Source organism: Leptopilina heterotoma, unplaced genomic scaffold, assembly GCF_015476425.1.
Source record: "Leptopilina heterotoma isolate Lh14 unplaced genomic scaffold, ASM1547642v1 Lhet_209, whole genome shotgun sequence".
Lineage (NCBI taxonomy): Eukaryota > Metazoa > Arthropoda > Insecta > Hymenoptera > Figitidae > Leptopilina > Leptopilina heterotoma.
In genome coordinates, this window is record NW_025110924.1 from 1,948,432 (window position 1) to 1,968,711 (window position 20,280).

Below are 20,280 nucleotides of genomic sequence, written 5' to 3' on the forward strand. Positions count from 1 at the left end.
ATAAAAAAAAATTCTAAAAATTGTGATAAAATTATTTAAAACGATTCAATTCTGAAAAACTTTTCGAAAATCAATGATTTTTAATATCTATACAATTTTAATGAAATTCCAATTTTAATGAAATTTCACAAAAGATTTGATTTCTCCACTTGAGAACGTCAAGGTCACCACCAGATGTCAGTGGAAATTTCAAGAAGGAAAACTGACATCTAGCGCTGACCTTGGAGTTCGCAGGTGAAGAGTAGCGTCTCCATTTTGAATCTCAATTTGTTAGTAATTTTATAATTATTTACAATCAGAATTACAATTACCATTAGGGATTTTTTTAACGAAATAAGCATAATTAGTAACTTTTATAAAAATAGTAACTAAATAAATAATAAAATAAATGCTAGTAATAAATAATAAATATTGTTTAAGTAGGTAAAAGTCATACACTGTGTATATAGTCATCCAAGTCTTTAGATTCGTAAACTGTATGATATGAAGAAGCTTATTAAATACTCTAGACGTAGATATAGGAATATATTATAGAATCAACTTCCCCACTGAACATTCTTCTGCATGCATAATGTAAACAAAGAGTTATGTGTAAATAACACTTATAATTATGTAATTTGTATTCTCAAAGCATATAGATGATAAATTTTATTTTTTCCTTATTATCATTTTGTCAGTTCCATTGTAATTTTTTCTAAAGTGTATACGATTTTGAATGCAGCTTGAATTTGTCCACATTCTCTCATTATTCTAGTTTGTGATCCCTTTCATTCTTTTAAACCACAGATTTTCTAAGGATATCAAATTGAGATAAAAAGTATAAACTCAAACTCAAAAATGTTCTAATTTCTTTACGAATTTCTTTAATTGTAATTATTCGGTAATTTATTCAGAATTTTCACATGGATTCTAAATCTAAAATAATAAAAATCCTTGACTTTTCTATGACCAATTCTACTTTCCCTCATTTCCCCGATTTTTCAGACCTGTGGCAACTTTGTAATAATAATAAAGTGAATGGTTAATAAAAATTAGGGGCAAGCTTTGCACTTTATTAGACAGTAAAAAAAAAGCACGAACAATATGCTATCGAATCTCTAGAGCATTTCAAGAGCAATTTTTTTTCGAGAGAACAAAAAAAAGTAGCTTTTAGTCGCACAAGAAAGAGCACGATAAACTTTTTTAATGAATAACGAATTATCAATTTGATAGAACGTCACTCTTATGTTGGAACTTTATCAGCATTAAGCATATGCTATCGTGCACAACTACTACCAATGTACACATAGTGATACTGTGAATGCAAAGGGGAAATTTAATCCGATTTCCGTTGTTGATGGGATAACAATTGATTGTTAGTAGCGTGTCACACTGACAACACACTAACATCGATATCGCTAATGTGACAAGTGTGTCGATCACCAGCTTTATTCGAACTAAGGTCAATAGACCTTAGTGTGTTGTGCTCTGGCCCCACGAACTGGTTTTGTAAAGGCCAAGATCTGGAACGTGGCCTTCATTCCCGCAATGCTGCAAGTCGAGAAAAGAATTTAATGGGGTTATTACTGTAATTCGACAAAAGTTTTCATTTCACGAGAAAAACAACTCACGACTTTTAAAGAAACAAAAAAAAAAAGAAAAAGAAGAACTTGTTTTAATTACTTCTCGCAAACACGTTACAAATTTCATCTGAAGGGAATTTTAAAATAATTTTTTTCAAAGATTTGCGGGAAATATTATTTTTACTCATAAGTTTGGTGAAGTTCATAACGTTTTTGATCCAACGATTAAAAGACAGAAATATTTTTTACGCAGAACTTCTAAAAGAAGTAAAAACATTAAAACATAAAAATAAAAAAAACATTTTTTGTATAAATTAGAAGAATTTCCTCCTGTTTGTTCCATAAATGAAAAATTTTACAATACTGTATCTAAATACCTATCTAAATACAGAAGAGAAAAGCAATTATTATTTTTATTTTGCGAATTTTTATTTTTAACAGTGCATAACTGAAAGTCTTTTTTTTTCTCTCTCTATGAAAAACGAAATTTTTTCTAAAAAGATACGAGGTCAAAAACTCGGAACAATAATTTTTTAGTTTTAGTCAGTTTAACTCTAAACTATAACACAATAGACAACATTTTATTATTTCCCATGAAATACTCTACATAAAATGTAATTTAAATTCGTTGACCGTTCCAAATTCATATGGCAAATGATACCATTTCCTTTTTGCCACACTCTCGCACAATCAACTTGGTTTTTATTTTTCATTGCATCAAAATTCTATTTTTGGTCTGCCCACTCAATTCTCCATTCGATATTCTACTCGTCGTTTTTTTTTTTTTTTTGTTCATCACTTTATATTTCATAGTTCATTCTGCATCATAAATATTGATTTTCAAAAAAATGAAGAAAAAACAAACAAAAAACTATTTTTACAAAAGATTCTCTAATTGAAAATATTGTGGAATAAATTAAATCTATTTTCTACATAGATATCGTTTTTTTCGGTAATTAAAATTATTTCCAAACGGAAATATTTTCAATTTTATTCTGTATCGAATGATAAAGCTAATTGAAGGGAATTTTCTCTCTTTCGATATAAACTCTATGTAGAATTTAAGGGATTAAAAGTTTATTTATTTTCTATTTATTTACTTTTTAATACAACTATCTAAATTTACAACATTTGAAAAGTTATTTTAACTTTTTATTCATTTACCTTTTTTTTCTTTACCTTTTTTATTGTAAAATTCATGTAACCAAAAAATGTTTATTTAATCATTATTATTTATTCATTATTTATATTAACTTATTATTTTCTTAAATTTGCTAATTTTGTAATATAAATATCTAAATTTTAAGGGAAAAAAATAAAAATATTAAAAACATTACATTTTTGAAGTGAAGTGTACGAGATATTAATCTCACATAAATTATAAAAAGTGGAATGACATTTTTCAATAAAAGATGGAAAAGTTTATGTAAATATTCTACTATTCATTTTTGATTTCAAGTGAACTGAATTGTTTTGGTACAAATGCTGTAAATCTCATATGCTGTTTCGCGCTCCAGTTGATAATGAATTATGCAAATCTAGGCGCTTGACATCTGGCAATGAATTTTGAAAATCGGTGTTATATGTTACTGGAAAAGAGAGTACAAAATGATCATTAAAAAAAAAAAATATTCTTGTGATGAATTGCAAATTGTTCATTTCACAAATTAGTGATCATCTGTAAATTATACTATGTAAAAGCGAAAAATAATTATAAAAAACATTAATAAAATATAAAATAATGAGAAAATAGTAAAAAAATAACGATATTATAAATAATTTAATAATAATTCTAATTTAAGGAATTTTCTTTCCGTTTGTTTCAGCTTCAGGTGAGTTAAAAGCAACATACTGTCGATCTTATTTCGTAAGTGAATATAATATATATAATTATGTATTATAAGTAAAATATAATTATCAAAGAATTTGTAATTTAAAAATTCTGATTCGTATATTTATCGAAACAGTCCAAGGCATGTTATTTTAAATAATATCAATAATATTATTAAAAATAACTAGAAGAAAAATCTTTTTTTTTATAATTTAACTCCCCTTGAATTTTTCAAAATTGATTTAGGGAAAAGTTACAATTCTGTTAATTAGTATAGGCTAATTTTTAGACTTTATACAGGAATGCAAGAAAAAGGAACATCTTCCTTCTGTTTTGTTGGATAATAAAGTGAAATCACTCATGATGATCTCACCTCATGAACCGATAGCAAAGCAATATTTAAAAATCATTAACTTACTAGAGAGCTACATACACAGCTGTATCCTTACATAAAACCTTAAGCTTTCCTTTCTTACAATCATTATATAATCAAATATTTACTTTCAGTAGTTTGAAGCGATTCAATAATATTAATAAATTAATACTTAAAGAGCAATTTATCACAATGAATAATCAAGGAGATTTGAAAGATATTGTAAATTCAATTAAGCGTATATACTTAATATAGACGAGGCTAAAGAATAGCTATAGACATGTTTGTATGTAATAATATATTTATTGTCAAAAGGTAAATCTTGAACTAAATTTACACACTTTCAGTGTTTCGGTTTACCTTAAGGTTTCTAGAGTATAAAGTCATATTATATCCATTATGTAATTATCTAGCATTGCCATGGTCGGCCATTCACATGGCAATGCTATATAAGACTCTCGCTGCAACGTGAATGTACAAGTAAATAACTCGGATTATATTCGAAGCTATATACACACTAGACTTGAATTTATCTCGCAATTCATATAAATACTTGAGAGAAACTGTAATGCATCACAAAGATGTTCCCTTCCATTGGAACTATATATTATTGAAATAATTAAATATGACAATTCACTTTCGAGACTTACACACTAGGCCCTAAAATTATTCATTTATTCATGCTAATGATGATTCAATTATAAATCTATTATCTATATTTGTTCTCTTGTACTTTTGGTTATCTTTATGAATTTCTGTGCTACGGAAATTTGTCCAGGGAAAATAAATGTAAATGTTCTCAATTCTTTGTGGTTCTTTCTTCGGTAATAAAATTAATAAAATATTAATTGCCAACAAACTTAAGATTCAATATGGAGACGCTACTCTCCACCTGCGAACGCCAAGGTCACCGCTAGATGGCAGTTTTCCTTCTTGGAATTTCCACTGACATCTGGTGGTGACCTTGACTAGTTCAATTACATTTATTTACGAATTTTCTTTAATTGTAAAATTATTAGAAAACATTAAAAATTTATTTTCTAAATAAATATTTAATTTTTACTTTTCCGTGGAAATAAAAATATTTCAAAATATTCAAATTCGAACCATTTTGAAAATCGGTATCTTATCAAATATTATAATAAAACATGAAGAAATCAATCACTCCTAGTCTTCGACTCGGAGCAATCGATATCTTCGTGTTTTATAATAATTAAAGATAATCGATTGATAAAATCATTATTTTATAATATAAAAATATTTTTTATTGTGACTTTTTCAAAATTATTTTCATCATTTGAATTCAATCATTATTTTCTAGAATTTTTAACTGAAATTCTATTTTAAATCAATTATTTTTAATAGTTTTAGAAATAGTTGCTTATTGAGAACTTACAAATTCATTTGTTTACAATTCAATTTTACGAAAATTCGATTATTCGAAAATCGTTCAATTAAATATGTATTAGAAAATGATAACTTAAAATAATTTCAAAAAAAAATTCAATTTAACTTTTTCAAAAAAATTAATTCTACAGAATTGTTAATTAAAAGAATGAAAAATTCAAATTTTCATAGATTTTAATTTAAAACATTTTCAAAATTTAATTATTTCTAAAAATTCATGCTATAATGCTTTCAATATTGAATTATAATGTCAAATTTTAACTGAAACTCATTTTTAAATTAATGTTTGAATAATTTAATTCCTGAGAAGAATTTTAATATTTATAAAAATAATTCAATCCTTATAAAGAATTTTAATACTAATAATTTTTAATAATAATTGAATTATTGGACAGAATATTATTATTTTTAAAAACAGTTAGATTTTTGAGAAGAATTTTATTACAATTTTTTTTTTTAAAATGGAATTTTTGGTAAGAATTTTATTATTTTTGAATGTAATTGAATTCCTGTAAGAATTTTATAATTTTTTACAATAATTAAAGTCTTCAGAAAAATTTTATTTGCAATTTTTAAAATAATTGATTTTCTGTACAGAAGATTATTATTTTTAAATAGGGGAGAGTGGGGCAAAATGGGGTACCTTTTTGAAATTGGCTGTTTACAGAGAACCAAACGAATAAATCGATTCAGCTAAAGTTCAGAATTCTTCTTTGTACACTTAGCTTTGAGGAAATTATGATAATAGCGGAGAAAAAAATTTTTGAAAGAACTTATATCGTATTTTCTGAGAAAGTGCTAAAATCCCATTTTGCCCCACCCGTGGGGCAAAATGGGGTGGCATCAAATAACTATACAAAACATTGAATATTTTTTCAAAATTCATTAAATTCTTGTTGTATGAGATTATAAATACAAACACAAAGTAGGATTCTTTATTACTATGAAAAAACAAGTAATATTTATTAGAATTTAACAAAAAAACATGGATATTGCAAAATATCGATATATCGATTATTAAACATCGAGAGTATAAATGCTTGGAAACAAAAATATCGATTCTTTTGCAGGAAACCTTTAAATATGCATAATATAATGTTTTTAAATAGTTTTAATGAAGCGGCGTAGCTTCCGGCATGCCCCACACTTAGGTACCCCATTCTGCCCCACACTGCATATTAAAACAAAATGCAATGTTTACAAGTTATTGTAAACAATTAAACAATCTATTCTATTGGAAATTACTCTAGAATAAGTACTGAAAAAGATCCCACACTTGACAAATTAAATGCATTATCCCAAAAAGTTTGGAGAGCACTTTAATTTTGAAAAAAATTCATATTTTTTTTGCTTAAAACTTAAAAGTTGTATAACTTTCAAAAAAAAATTTTCTTTGGAGTGTCTTCATAATTAATAACAGTTTCTTATCAACATTAATGATATATGTCGAGGAAAAAAAAATTAAAAGTACCTATCATGGAAAAACAGAGGTACCCCATTTGACCCGCCTACCCCATTTTGCCCCACTCTCCCCTATAATTGAATAGAGACGAAACATTTTATTAGAATTTTTTAAAAATAATTGAATTCTTGTAAAGAATTTTATTATAATTTTTAAAAATAATTGAATTCTTTAGATCACATTTATTGCAATTTATGAAAATAATTTAATTCCTGCCCAGAATTTTATTATTTTCGATAATAATTGAATTCGTTTGGAGTATTTTATTGCAATTTTTTGAAATAACTGAATTCCTGCTCACAATATTATTATTTTTGAAAACAATTCAATTTTTTAGAAAATTTAAATTACAATTTTAGAAAATAATTGAATTCCTATGTAGAATTTTATTATTTATGAAAATAATTGAATTTTAGTAAGGAACTTATTTAACGATTTTTTTAAAAAAATAATTGAATTCGCTGAATGGTATTACAATTTTTGAAAATAATTGAATTTTGTAGAAAAAGTTGTTTAATTATTTATAAACATAATTAAATTGAGATCAAAAATTTTATTACAATTTTTGAAAATAATTGAATTTTTGTGAAGTAAGTAAATAATTAAATTCCTGCAATTATAAAATTTTAAAATGTTACCTTATTTCATTGAAGTTCATCTACTTACGAAAATTGTAAACGCTGCTTTTTCAATTTCAATTAATTTTAATGTATTTAAGGAAAATTGTTCATTAAATAAAAAGTATAATAATTTTATGTTAGTTTTTAAAGAATTAAGTTATTTAAAAAGAAGTTATTGTCAGAAGTAGAAAAAATTAATGGTTTAGTATTAGAATTCGTGGTAATTATATGAGGTAAATAAAAAAGGCACCAAAATTTAGAATTTTCTTATGAATTCTAAAAATTAAATTTTGTTCCCAGTACTATTAATGAAAATCCCTGACTTTCCCCTGAATTCACTAACTTCCCTGACCTTTGGCAACCCTGTTGACGTTCACAAGTGGAGAAATTAAACCACCTCAAAAACTCTGTTGTAATTAAAAAAATGCTGTTTTGAATTGAGAGTAATTAAAATAAGCTTCTGAGGGGTTAATTTCTGAATGAGAAATAAAATAAAAAAAAATGACAAACTGCGTATAAATGAAAGAAACGATGATAAACCAAAGGAGAAAAAAAGTTGGTAGTATCAGTGTTTTTTTTCCTCATTGCAAGAGATTAACATAAATTGCAGTGTACGACAAATTCTTTGAAAGTCATGAATAAATCCCCGGAAGCAGGAGAATCGTTTTCGAGCGGAAAAGGAAATCGTGAAAACGCGTTGCTCCGTGAAGAGAAACGTTTACGTTGCAGCATCGAACTTGGCACCCTTCTGTGAGACTGTATCCTTGAAAATAAGATGGAAGTCTTCGCCGACGGAAGTAGAGGCTAAAGAGCTGAACAAAGAGAGGCAAAAGTATCTGGCAAAACTCCGCGGGGAAACACGTCAGCTGTGGTGCCAGGTGGATAGCATTTCGCAATTTATTGGACGAAATGGTAATGGAATTCTAGTTAGCAATATCGACTCACTCCCACCCCTTTTTTTTCCCCATTTTACCTCTCGACAGAATTTTCTCTACCCTCTTGGCTTATCCCCTCCTCGAATCGAGCAAATAAATCGCCAGCATCCTCTTTCTCCAACTTGGGAGTCCGATAATTTGAACATAAATTTTCGATCAATTGAAATAAAAACGAAAACTATAATCGAGAAACTTTTAAACAATCTTTTTTTTCCAATCCTAAAAAGGGGCAGGGCATTAATTATGAATTTCCCTTCATTTTGCATAGGGGAAATTTTCATTTTTTTTTTTTTTTTTGGTATAATATAAATATGTATATATGTGGAATGAGAAAAGCTCATAAAACAAAAAGTCTTTCTCTTTTTTCTTTTTTCTTTTTTTCAACTGAAATATATATTTGAAAAAGATATTTTCTATGTTGACAACGTTATGAATTTTGTGTTCGGTCATCGTTTTTCGTAGCCAAACTATGAATTACAGACTACATGCTAGTTGCCGATAACATGTGCCAACACATTTCGAAAAAAATTCATGGCCTTCATATTTCATCTCGTCGCGTTGCCTACATTCATCACCTATTAGAACAAATGGGCCAGGTTTTCAAATACCGCAAATCAACATGGTTCAGCATATCATGAAAGGCTTTTAGTCAAACAATAACAATATCCAAACAAAGTATAACAAATATTAGAAAAACATTCTTTTCTTCTTCTGAGGAAATGAGAAAAATATTAAAAATAGGCTTCGTACTCGTCTACTAAAACCTACTATTTATTATTACTTTTTTTTGCGATTTTTGTTACTATTTGGATACTTTTCTTTAGACTTCTGACACTAAAAGATAATTTTCTGTTTGAGAATTTGCACTACTTTAAAATCGTTAATAGTTGGAATAAAAAAATTATTCTTCAATTTTAATAAAATTCCTTTCAAATAATTCAATTATATTCAAAACATTTCTGAAATTCAATTATTTTCAATATTCACTATTTTAATTAAGGCAAATTAAACGATTTTTTAAATAAAAAATTTCCCAAAAGAATTCTATTATTTAAAAAAAATTGTTTATAAAATTCTTTGCATACATTCAATTATTTTCAAAAATAATCTTTTCACAGGAATTTTTGCTTATTTTTTAAAATTAATTATCGATTACGAAGCAGAAAGAACAAAAATTGTCATTTATTTGAACGTTCGTAAAGTTAAGGAACATAAAATTCTTTTCCCTATTTTAGTATTGGTAGAAAATTAATAATCTTTTAAAAAAAAAATACTTCCATCCCGCAGTTATACTAAATCTGAGTCTCCTATTTTTTTATTCCAGTTTTGTCAATTTTTCCGATTCATTGGATTACACATATAAAAGTTTTGCTCAGAGATTCACTTAATCTTGGTCCATATGGAAAAACTTTTTTCGCATGTTTCTTTGATTATACAAAAAAGTTTATCTGAATCTCGAGAATGACTTATGATTTATTAAAACATCTTATACTTGAACTATTATTACCTTATACATCTCTTAAATTATCGCATAAAGGGCATAAAATTTAGAGTTAGAAAAAGTCGAAAAAAAAATTAATCTAAAAATGGAGTATTTTAATCTTTTTGTTCGAAATTTAAGCTGCAAGGCTTTTTAATACCTCGTAATTTATTGTAACATTAAGTTATAGTTATAGTCAACTTAGAAAAATAAAAATATTCATTTTATATTCAAAACGAGCACTCAAAAAAAAAATTTATTTGATTCAAATAATCGATTTACTTGAATATTGTCTAAAACCTACTATTTACTACTTTTTTTAAAATTTGTTACTATTTGGATACTTTTTTTTAGATTTATGACACTAAAAGCTACTTTTTCTTTATTTTTTGGGGAAATTTGAATCACTTTAAAATATTTAAATTCGCTAATAGTTGAAAAAAAATTCTAAAAATTGTAATAAAATTCTTTAAAACGATTCAATTATTCTCAAAAACTTTTCGAAAATCAATGATTTTCAATATCTATACAATTTTAATGAAATTCGACAAAAAGATTTTTGATAAAATTCTTCCCAAACATTCAATTTTTTTTATAAGTAATAAAATTTTCACAAAAATTAATTTATTTCAAATTTTTCTTAAAATTTTTCGAAGGAAATCAATTTAATAACTTTTTATAAAATTCTACCGCAAGCATTCAATTATTTTCACAAGCAATAACATTTTTCACGAGAATTCAATTATTTAAAAAGAATTAAATAAAATTCTTCTCAAGAATTCAAATATTTTTATAAATAATAACATTCTTCTCAAGAATTTAAATATTTTCATAAATAATAAAATTCTTCAATTATTTTTTTAAAAATTTATAATTCTTTCTATAATTCTTCACAATTATTCAATTATTTTCCCAAATATAAAAATTTTTTACGATAATTCAATCAAGTTCATAAATAATAATATTCTGCTCAGGAATTTAATTTTTTTTCAAAATTGCAAATAAATTTTTTACAAGAATTCAGTTATTTTTATAAATATTAAAATTCTAGTCATTAGTTAAATAATTTCCCAAAGTAATATTTTAAAAAATTGTATTAAAATTTTTGACAAGAATTCAATAAATTTCATTAAATAGTAAAATTTTTAAATAATTATTTTCAAAAATTTTAAGAATTTACTTACAATTTTTGAAAGAATTTACTTTAAAAAAATTCAATTATTTTCAAGAATAAAAAATGTTTGACCGGTAATTTAATTATTTTCAAAAATTGTAATAGAAATCTTTGCTAAAATTCAATTATTTTCATTAACTGATAAAACTCTTCGTATAGAAATTCAATTATTTTCATTAAATATTAAAATTCTTTACAGAAATTTAATTATTTTTAAAATTTGTAATAAAATTCTGCGCTGGAATTCAATTATTGTTAAAAATAATAAATTTTTTTGCAAGAATTCAATTGTTTTCAAAAATAGTAAAATTTTATGCAGGTATTCAATTATTTTCTTCAACTATTAGAATTCTTCTCAGAAATTCAATTATTTTCATAAAAAGGATAATTTTTAACGAAAATTCAATTATTTAAAAAGAATTCAATAAAATTCTTCTTAAACATTCAATAATTTTCAAAAATAATAACATTATTTTTAGTAATTCAATTATTTGTTTAAAAATTGATAATTCTTTTTTTAATTTTTCACAATTATTCAATTATTTTCCAAAATAATAAAATTTTCACGAGAATTCAGTTACTTAAAAAAAATTAATTAAATAAAATTCTTCGCAAAAATTCAATTATTTTCATAAATAATGAAATTCTTCTGAGAAATTGAATTATTTTTTAAAAAATCGATAAATTCTTTATAAGAATAAAATTTTGAGAAACATTCAATTATTCAATATATTATTTATTTTTGTATTTAAATAGTAGAATTTCAATTGCACTTTCTAATAAGAATTGATTTAAAAATGAATTTCAGTTGAAATTGTAGATAATTGAATATTAAAAGCGTTATAGTACATTTTTTTTAAAATGAACTAAATTTCAAAAGATTATTAAATCTAAATCGTTGGAAATTTTAATTGTTGTAAAACTGTAATAACATTTGAATTTTAAATTTGAAAAATTATTAATTTATTTTCTTAATTCCTGTGAACAATTTAAATTGAATTTTATTAAATAATTTTATTTGTTTACTTTTAAAAATTACTTTTTAATACAATTGTATTTTTTAGGATAAAAATTTAGAAAATAATTGAAGTTTTCAAAAATTTAGAGCAGGATTAGAATAAAAATAAATATTTTTGATTGAGATCAGGAAAGAGTCAGGAAAATACTGAATCCAATTTTTGTGAATCGACTAAATGAATTTTTTTTACTCGTTAAAATTAATTTTCGATAACTACCTATACTTTTTTACTTTTTTCCGTATTAAAGCTTTGATACTTTTTTTAAATTAATTAAATTGAGTGTGAAGCCAGTTTTATTGATTTAAATAAAAATGACCTGATGCAAGGAAATATTTAATTGATAGTCAAGCAATCGGTTATTTGATTTAAATTCATCAAGTTGCTGACTGGGCTTAGAAAAAAAAAAGAAATTTGAATGCGTGAATGTGCGCTATTCTTATAGAGGTTTTTTGTGACTTGCTCCACTTTGGAAATAAAAGGATCTATGGCCATTTGTAACTGTGCCTCGTACGACTTAATGGGTATCGCCATAGAGGTCTCAGAAGATGGACACAATAGACATATACGTGGAGATCCTTTGCTCGGAGAGTTAAAAATTACGGTTGTTTACACAGTGACTACTTTTTTGTGGCCTTGTATAGTGGCCGTATAACGCCTTTGCAGCTTATGCCAAGCTAAGCCGCTATCTTCAAGGAGGCTGCGAGGATTAACTCTCGAGTATTGTGCGCAGCTTGCACTTCTCCAGAGCTTGCTCAATTCAGGGTCGTAACGTTTTAACTATACAACTAAACCTGTTTATAATTTATTCAATGTAAAATAAAGATTAATGTTTCCGACTAAAAAGGAACACTACTGGATTTTTAATTTATACTTTATGGAAATTTTTTTGCATTTTCTTTTAGAAATTCGCGCTTCATAAGGAAAATTTTCGAGAGGAAATTTTATGAAATACTAAACTATACGTTAACTGTACGTTAACTATACATTAACTGTACATTAGAGTGGGGTGAAAGAGGCATGGGTAAAAAGACATTTTGATTTTGTAATTATTTCCCAAAATTACAATAAAGTCTTTCTAAGAATTCAATTATTTTCATCAATAATAAATTAATAATACAGGCTTTGCACTCCTCTACTAAAATCAACTATTTCCTAACTTTTTTTACATTAGGCTACTATTTGGGTACTTTTTTAGATTTCAGCCACTAAAAACTCATATAACTTGGTCTTTTCATGGATTACATAAAATTTCCGCCATGGATTTTGAAGCTTAATGACTAAACTTTCAGTATTCGTTGGTTATAGAAAAATTTCGATTTTGGAGCGTAAACCATAAATTAACTATAAGTTAACTATACACTAATTATACTTTTCTATGAACAGTTTTTTTTTAATCTACAACCATTTTTGGTGTAACAGAATATGAATAGAACATGAACAATTGAATAAAATTGTAATTATTGATTGTAAATGTGTTGAAGAGAAGGAATAGAGGAAGTTTAGCATAAATAATTGGCGCTAACTCATTAAAAGAATTTGCATTTAATGTATTATATGTATACATATTGTATAATTCATATAAACGTATATATTTTATATATAGAGGTTGCGTGAACGAGTGTTCGTAAAGTATGGTGAAAACGGTACTTCGTCCTTTACTTGGAAAGACTCCATATGGACGACATTGCAGGTTTAGCGAACAGGTTGTTTGATTGCAGTTAATTTCTCTTATACCCAACCACTTTTTGTACAAGTTTTCTCTGCCAAACAGCAATATACGTCGATTTCACAAGGACGAAATGAGTAATATTTTTAAATATTCAATTTATTCCCCAGTAAGCAAATTTAAACTCTATTTTATTTGTATAAATTGTTAAACTCTAGGCTTCGTGTTCGGCTACTAAATTTACTGTTTACTTTATTTTTCAGTTTTTACCATTTAGTATTTGGATATTTTTTCTTCTTTCTGGGTAGTTGAAAGACTACTTTTTTACTTTAACGAAAAATTGGACTCTTTAAAAACCGCTTTGAAGTCTAAACTAATATTTGTATTCTTCATACAACAATCATAAATTCATGGATCATCTATTCACCTGGTTTTTTACACCCATAAAAATGATAGATTTGACTCAGAGCCAAATAAACTTTTTATTTTACCTCAACCTTTTTTTGCTTTTAAATAAATTTTCATCGATTATTTTTATTTTATTTTCTTTAAAACAATAATTACTCGTTAATCAACTATTAAATTCTTAATATTTATTCTTATTAAATAAACGATATTTCTTATAATTCAAGTAAAATATTAAATAATTCAATTTATTGGATTCGTGTTTCATTGGAAATTTAATTTGTCATTTTTATTCGTCAAACTTCAATTTTTTAATAGCTAATTTTTGTGCTGTTCATTTTAAACCAATAAACATTTGCAAAACGTGAAAATCTAATAATTTACACAAAACTTGTTAATTAAATATTGCGAGAATTGTAATAAAATTATTTAAAAGAATACACTTTACTTTTAAAAATTGCAATAAATTTCTTCTTAAGAATTCAATTATTCAATTCAATTATTTTGAATAATTGTAAGAAAAACTTTGAAAAAATTATAATAAAATTATAATAAAATTATTTTTATTAGCTACTCAAATTCTTCGTAGGAATTCAATTATTTTCTTTAAATACTAAAATTTTTCGCAGAAATTCAATTATTTTCAAAAATTGTAATAAAATTCTTTGCAAAAATTCAATTATTTTCTTTAAATAGAAAAATTCCTAACAAAACTTCAGTCTTATTTTTTAAATTGTAAAATTCTTTGCAGATTTAGTATTATTTTTCAAAAATTGTAAGAAAATAATTTTCAAGAATTCAAATATTTTCAATAATAATAAATGTTTGACCCGGAATTCAATTATTTTCAAAAATTTTAAGTAAAATTTTTAATAAAATTCAATTATTTTCATTAAATACTAAAATTTTTCGAAGGAATTCAATTATTTTGTTTAAATACTAAAATTCTTTACAGCAATTCAATTATTTTCATTAACTACAAAAAAATTTTTGTAGGAATTGAATTATTTTCTTTAAATACTATAATTCTTCGCAGAAATTCAATTATTTTCAAAAATTTCAATAAATTTCTTCTTAAGAATTCAATTATTTTTACAAATAATAAAATTCTTTACAAGAATTTAATTATTTTTAAAAATTGTAATATAATTCTTGGCAAGAATTCAATAATTCTCATTAAATGGTAGAATTTTTCGCAGGCTTTCAATTATTTTAAATAATTGTAAGAAAAACTTCGAAAAAATTCAATTATTTTCAAGAATAATAAATGTTTGATCCGAAATTCAATTATTTTCAAAAATTGGAATAGAATTCATTGCTAAAATTCAATTATTTTTATTATCTACTCAAATTTTTCGTATGAATTCAATTATTTTCTTTAAATACTAAAATTCTTTGTAGAAATTCAATTATTTTCAAAAATAATAAAATTCTGCCAAGGAATTCAATTATTTTCTTTTAATAGTAAAATTATACGCAAAAAGGCAATTATTTTCAAAAATAATTATTTTCTTTGCAGGATTTCAGGTATTATTCTCAAAAATTGTAATTTCAATAAAATTCGTTGTAAGAATTCAATTTAATTTAATTAATTATACAATTTTTTATAAAATTCTTTATACGAATGTAATTTTAAGAAATAATCAATTATTTATTTTTATATTTAAAATATTTAATACTCATTGAACTTTTTAACAAGAAGTAATTTATTTTTTTAAATATAAATTTTAGTTAAAATTTTAGATAATAATTGAATATTTTGTAAAAACTCAACAACTTCTGAAGAATTTAATAATTTTCATAATTATAATAAGATTCGTGAAACACAAAACTCGTTAATTAATTATTGAAAATATTTGATAATATTTTAAATTCTATTCTACATGTAGGTTAAGAATGCAATAAATATTCCCAATGAAATTTTATTTTATACTGGATAAATATTTGTGGCTTGCTTTTTATTTGCCATTAATAATGATTTTAATCTAGAATGAAGACGATTAACCACTATTGCGATTGCCGAGAGAATAGCGGATTAGCTTAATGGTGAATTCGTGTTAACCCAAGTGACGGAGCTGATGGGATTCGATTGTTTGAACATACAATTTACGTCTGGAATGCATCTAATCCAGAATATTTGAATTTTATTACCTTTTTTTCTTTCTCTCTTTCTCTCTTTCTCTCTTTCTCTCTCTATTCTTTCCAATTATTTTCAATTTCTCTTTTTTTCTAATATTTCATTTTCACGTTATTATGCGAAGTTTATGCAATTTTAGCATAAGTTAAGTAATGTATTTTTTCCGTAAATTCTGTATATTAAATATAAGTAATCTCAATGTTCCTTATATAGGTATATATATGGCTTAGTAAAAAGTTCTTTATGGAGCACTTGAGTACTTAACTTCTTCTACGATTAATTAAATTTTCCATGGATGAATTTTTCATAGAGGCTTTATTGACTTCTTAAATTGCCACGAGGACCAGAAGTCTTTTCATCTAAGAAAAAATTTTCCGCGTCACTTCACTTCGTGATGAGAATTTTAATTGAATATATACCTAAAAGATTGAAAAACTAAAAATGTATTTTAAAAAAAAAGGATTTTATATATAAAAAAAGAATTTTTTTTAATAAGCACTTGGTATTTACAGGTTTCTACCGAGATTTTCAAAGAAAAATACAGATTTCATAATACCTCCCGTGCAGAACTGCATTTATTATATATAAAAACTAATTAAAAGTTAGTCTTTTATAATTCATAAATTATCCAAAAAAAAGAAGACTCAAATTTTTTTCTTTACGAAAATTATTTTCTCGCAAAATAAATGTTGGTTATAATGATGTAATAAAAGGGTTGCAGGCTTCGCACTCATCTACTGAAACCTACTATTTACTACTTTCTTTACAATTTGCTACTATTTGGATACTTTTTTTAGATTTATGACACTAAAAGCTTCTTTTTTCTTCTTTATTTTTGGGGAAAATTTGCATCACTTTAAAATATTTAAATTCGCTAATAGTTGAAATAAAAAAAAATTCTAAAAATTGTAATAAAATTATTTAAAACGATTCAATTATTATCAAAAACTGTTCGAAATTCAGTGATTTTCAAAATCTATTCGATTTTAATGAAATTCCACAAAAGATTTTTGATAAAATTCTTCTCAAACATTCGATTTTTTTATAAGTAATAAAATTTTCACAGGAATTGATTTATTTGAAATTTATTTCATCAAATTTTCCGAAGAAAATCAATTTAAAAACTTTTTATAAAATTCAACCTCAAGCATTCAATTATTTTCACAAGCAATAACATTTTTCACGAGAATTCAATTATTTAAAAAGAATTCAATACAATTTTTTGCAAAAATTAAAATATTTTCATAAATAATAAAATTCTTCTTAGTAATTCAATTATTTTTTCAAAAATTGATAATTCTTTCATTAATTCTTCATAATTATTCAATTATTTTCCCAAATAATAAAATTTATCACGAGAATTCAATTATTTTCATAAATATTAAAATTTTGGACATTAGTTAAATAATTTTCCAAAGTAATAAAATTCTTTGCAAGAATTCAATTATTTTAAAAAATTGTAATAAAATTCTTGGCAAGAATTCAATAATTTTCATTAGAGAGTAAAATTCTTCGCAGGTTTTAAATTATTTTCTAAAATTGTAAGAAAATACTTAGAAAAAATTCAATTATTTTCAAAATTTGCAATTAATTTCTACGGTGGAATTCAATTATTTTCAAAAATAATAACATTCTGCCAAGGAATTCAATTATTTTCAAAATTTGTAATAAAATTCTTAGCAGGAATTTAATTATTTTCAAAAATTTTTCATGAGAATTTAATAATTGAAAAAGAATTCAATAAAATTCTTCTCAAGAATTCAAATATTTTCATAAATAATAAAATTCTTCTTAGTAATTCAATTATTTTTTCAAAAAATTGATAATTCTTTCTTTAATTCTTTACAATTTTTCAATTATTTACCCAAATAATAAAATTTTTCACGTGAATTTAATTATTTAAAAAGAATTAAATAGAATTCTTCTAAAGAATTCAATTATTTTGATAAATAATAAAATTCTTCTCAGAAATTTAATTATTTTTTAAAAAATTGATTAATTCTTGAATTCTTTCTTTAATTCTTAAGAATTATTCAATTATTGTCACAAATAATAATAATTTTTACGAGAATTCAATTATTTTAATAAATAATAAAATTCTTCTTAGTAATTCAATTATTTATTTAAAAATTAATAATTCTATCTTTAATTATTCACAATTATTCAGTATAGGTATTATTTATTTTTGTATTTAAATAGTTTAATTTCTTTCAGTTGAACTTTGTAATAAGAATTAATTCAAAAACAAATTTCATTTGGAATTTTAGATAATTGAATATTAAAAGCGTTATAGTACAATTTTTTTTAGAAGTAACCAAATTTCAAAAGATTATTTAATCGAAATCGTTGAAAATTTTAATTGTTGTAAAACTGTAATAACATTTAAATTTTTACTTTGAAAAATTATGAATTTATTTTCTTAATTCCTGTGAAGAATTTAAATTAAATTTTATTAAATAATTTTATTTGTTTACTTTTAAAAATTACTTTTTAATACAATTGTATTTTTTAGGATAGAAATTTAGAAAATAATTGAATTTTTCAAAAATTTAGAGCAGGATTAGAATGGAAATAAATATTTTTGATTGAAATCAGAAAACAGTCAGGGAAATATTGAATCAAATTTTGGTGAATCGGCTAAAACAATTTTTTTTTCGTTAAAATTAATCTTTGATAGCTACTTTTTTACTACTTTTTGCAGTATTAATGTTACTTTTTGATACATTTTTAAAATTAATTATTGAGTGTGAAAATAAAATTTTATTTATTTTTTTTTTATTTATTGAGCCTGGTTGATCTTTTGGGAGTTTCTGACCAATCTTTTTTAGCCTCATTATTAAAAAGTGTAGGTATTTAAAATATATGTTATAGGTGGGTTCTTATTATAGGGAGATAGATTCTTATACACGTTTCTTGATAATTTTCTTATTGACAAGAAATAAAAAATTCTTTCTACTCCTCGTTCCGTTATTATTGTAAAACCGGTTGGTCCAACCAGATGGTATCCATAATTATAATCGTTTCCTATAAAATTGGCAGCAATTACTAGTTTATAACCTTCGTGACTATACATCTTGAGTAATTCCCTTCGACTATAGTAATTCTTTCTTCTTTTTTTTCGTTTAATATGTGATTCTACAAATTTTTTATCTCTAAAGGGATAATATTTAGTATTTTAATGATAGTTGAAAATTTTATATTACACAAGTGTTAATTTCAGATAATTTTAATGGTCTTGATTTTTTTATTTCATTGTTTAATTTTTATTTACACTGAAAAAATGTTAATTTGATTCAAACAACCGATAACTGGACTGTTAGCAATTAAATAATTACTTTGATCAAATAATTTTTATTATCATTAAATTATCATTAAAAAAATGATTATTATAGATATGCTTAAAATTTTTAATAAAATTCTTTGGAAAAATTTAATTTTAAGAAATAATCAATTATTTTAGGATTTTTTTTTCAATTATTTAATTTTCGACTTCTTTGTTTAATTTTCGATTTTCTTATTTACTTGTTTAATACTGTTTTATTAAATTATTTATTTTTGAAATTAAAGTACAATTTGCTCTAAGTGCAGAAATGTATAAATCTCTCATTGGTTGCGTGACTCGTAATTTGGAGTGTGCTCCTAAATCAGAAACTTCTTTCTTATTTCTTGTAAATTGTACGATGTACCAGAATTTTTCTTTCCTCCTTCGATTTCTTCTAGCTCAAAACCTATCCTTATTCTGTTGACAAATTAAATTACCAACCTGTGCAATCTTACTCCCTTACTTTCATTCCAATGTTACCTATTCCCAAGTAAACATCAAGTTATTTGAGAAAAATATTTGCCTCAAGAAAACAAGGTTTACCATTTTATTTAATTATATATCGAAAAGTTAAACAATCCTCCAGAAAATAAGTATATTTTTTTTCCTTTTTTTCAATTTGTTATCAAAAGCGGGAATTTTTAATTTTTAGCTCTTAAAAAAATCTTTAATTTTTTTTGTATTTATTTCGTTTAATTAATATTTTGAATAAAAAGAATAAAAAAAATTAGAAACCCCCGAAAAATATTAAATTGAAATAAAAACAAAAATTAAAAATATAAACGAAATAAGAAATAAGTTTATATTTTTGTTTTTATTTCATTTTTATTTTTTTGGGGTTTTTTATTTTATTTTTTTTTAATTCTTTTTATTCAAGATATTAATTA

At 23.9% G+C, this 20,280-nt stretch overlaps 1 protein-coding gene across 6 annotated transcripts in view; it reads left to right on the top strand.

The window, feature by feature from the left end:
* The window catches only part of LOC122501314 (putative polypeptide N-acetylgalactosaminyltransferase 9), a 266,782-nt gene that overhangs the window by 110,770 nt on the left and 135,732 nt on the right, over positions 1-20,280 (top strand). For 4 of the 6 annotated variants that reach the window (XM_043610674.1, XM_043610669.1, XM_043610671.1 and 1 more), the window contains one exon: positions 3,389-3,394. The exons of the other annotated variants lie outside the window; for them this stretch is intronic. The gene's annotated coding sequence lies outside the window, so the exon portion shown is untranslated. The remainder of the gene's footprint in view (positions 1-3,388; positions 3,395-20,280) is intronic. 6 annotated transcript variants of the gene reach the window in all.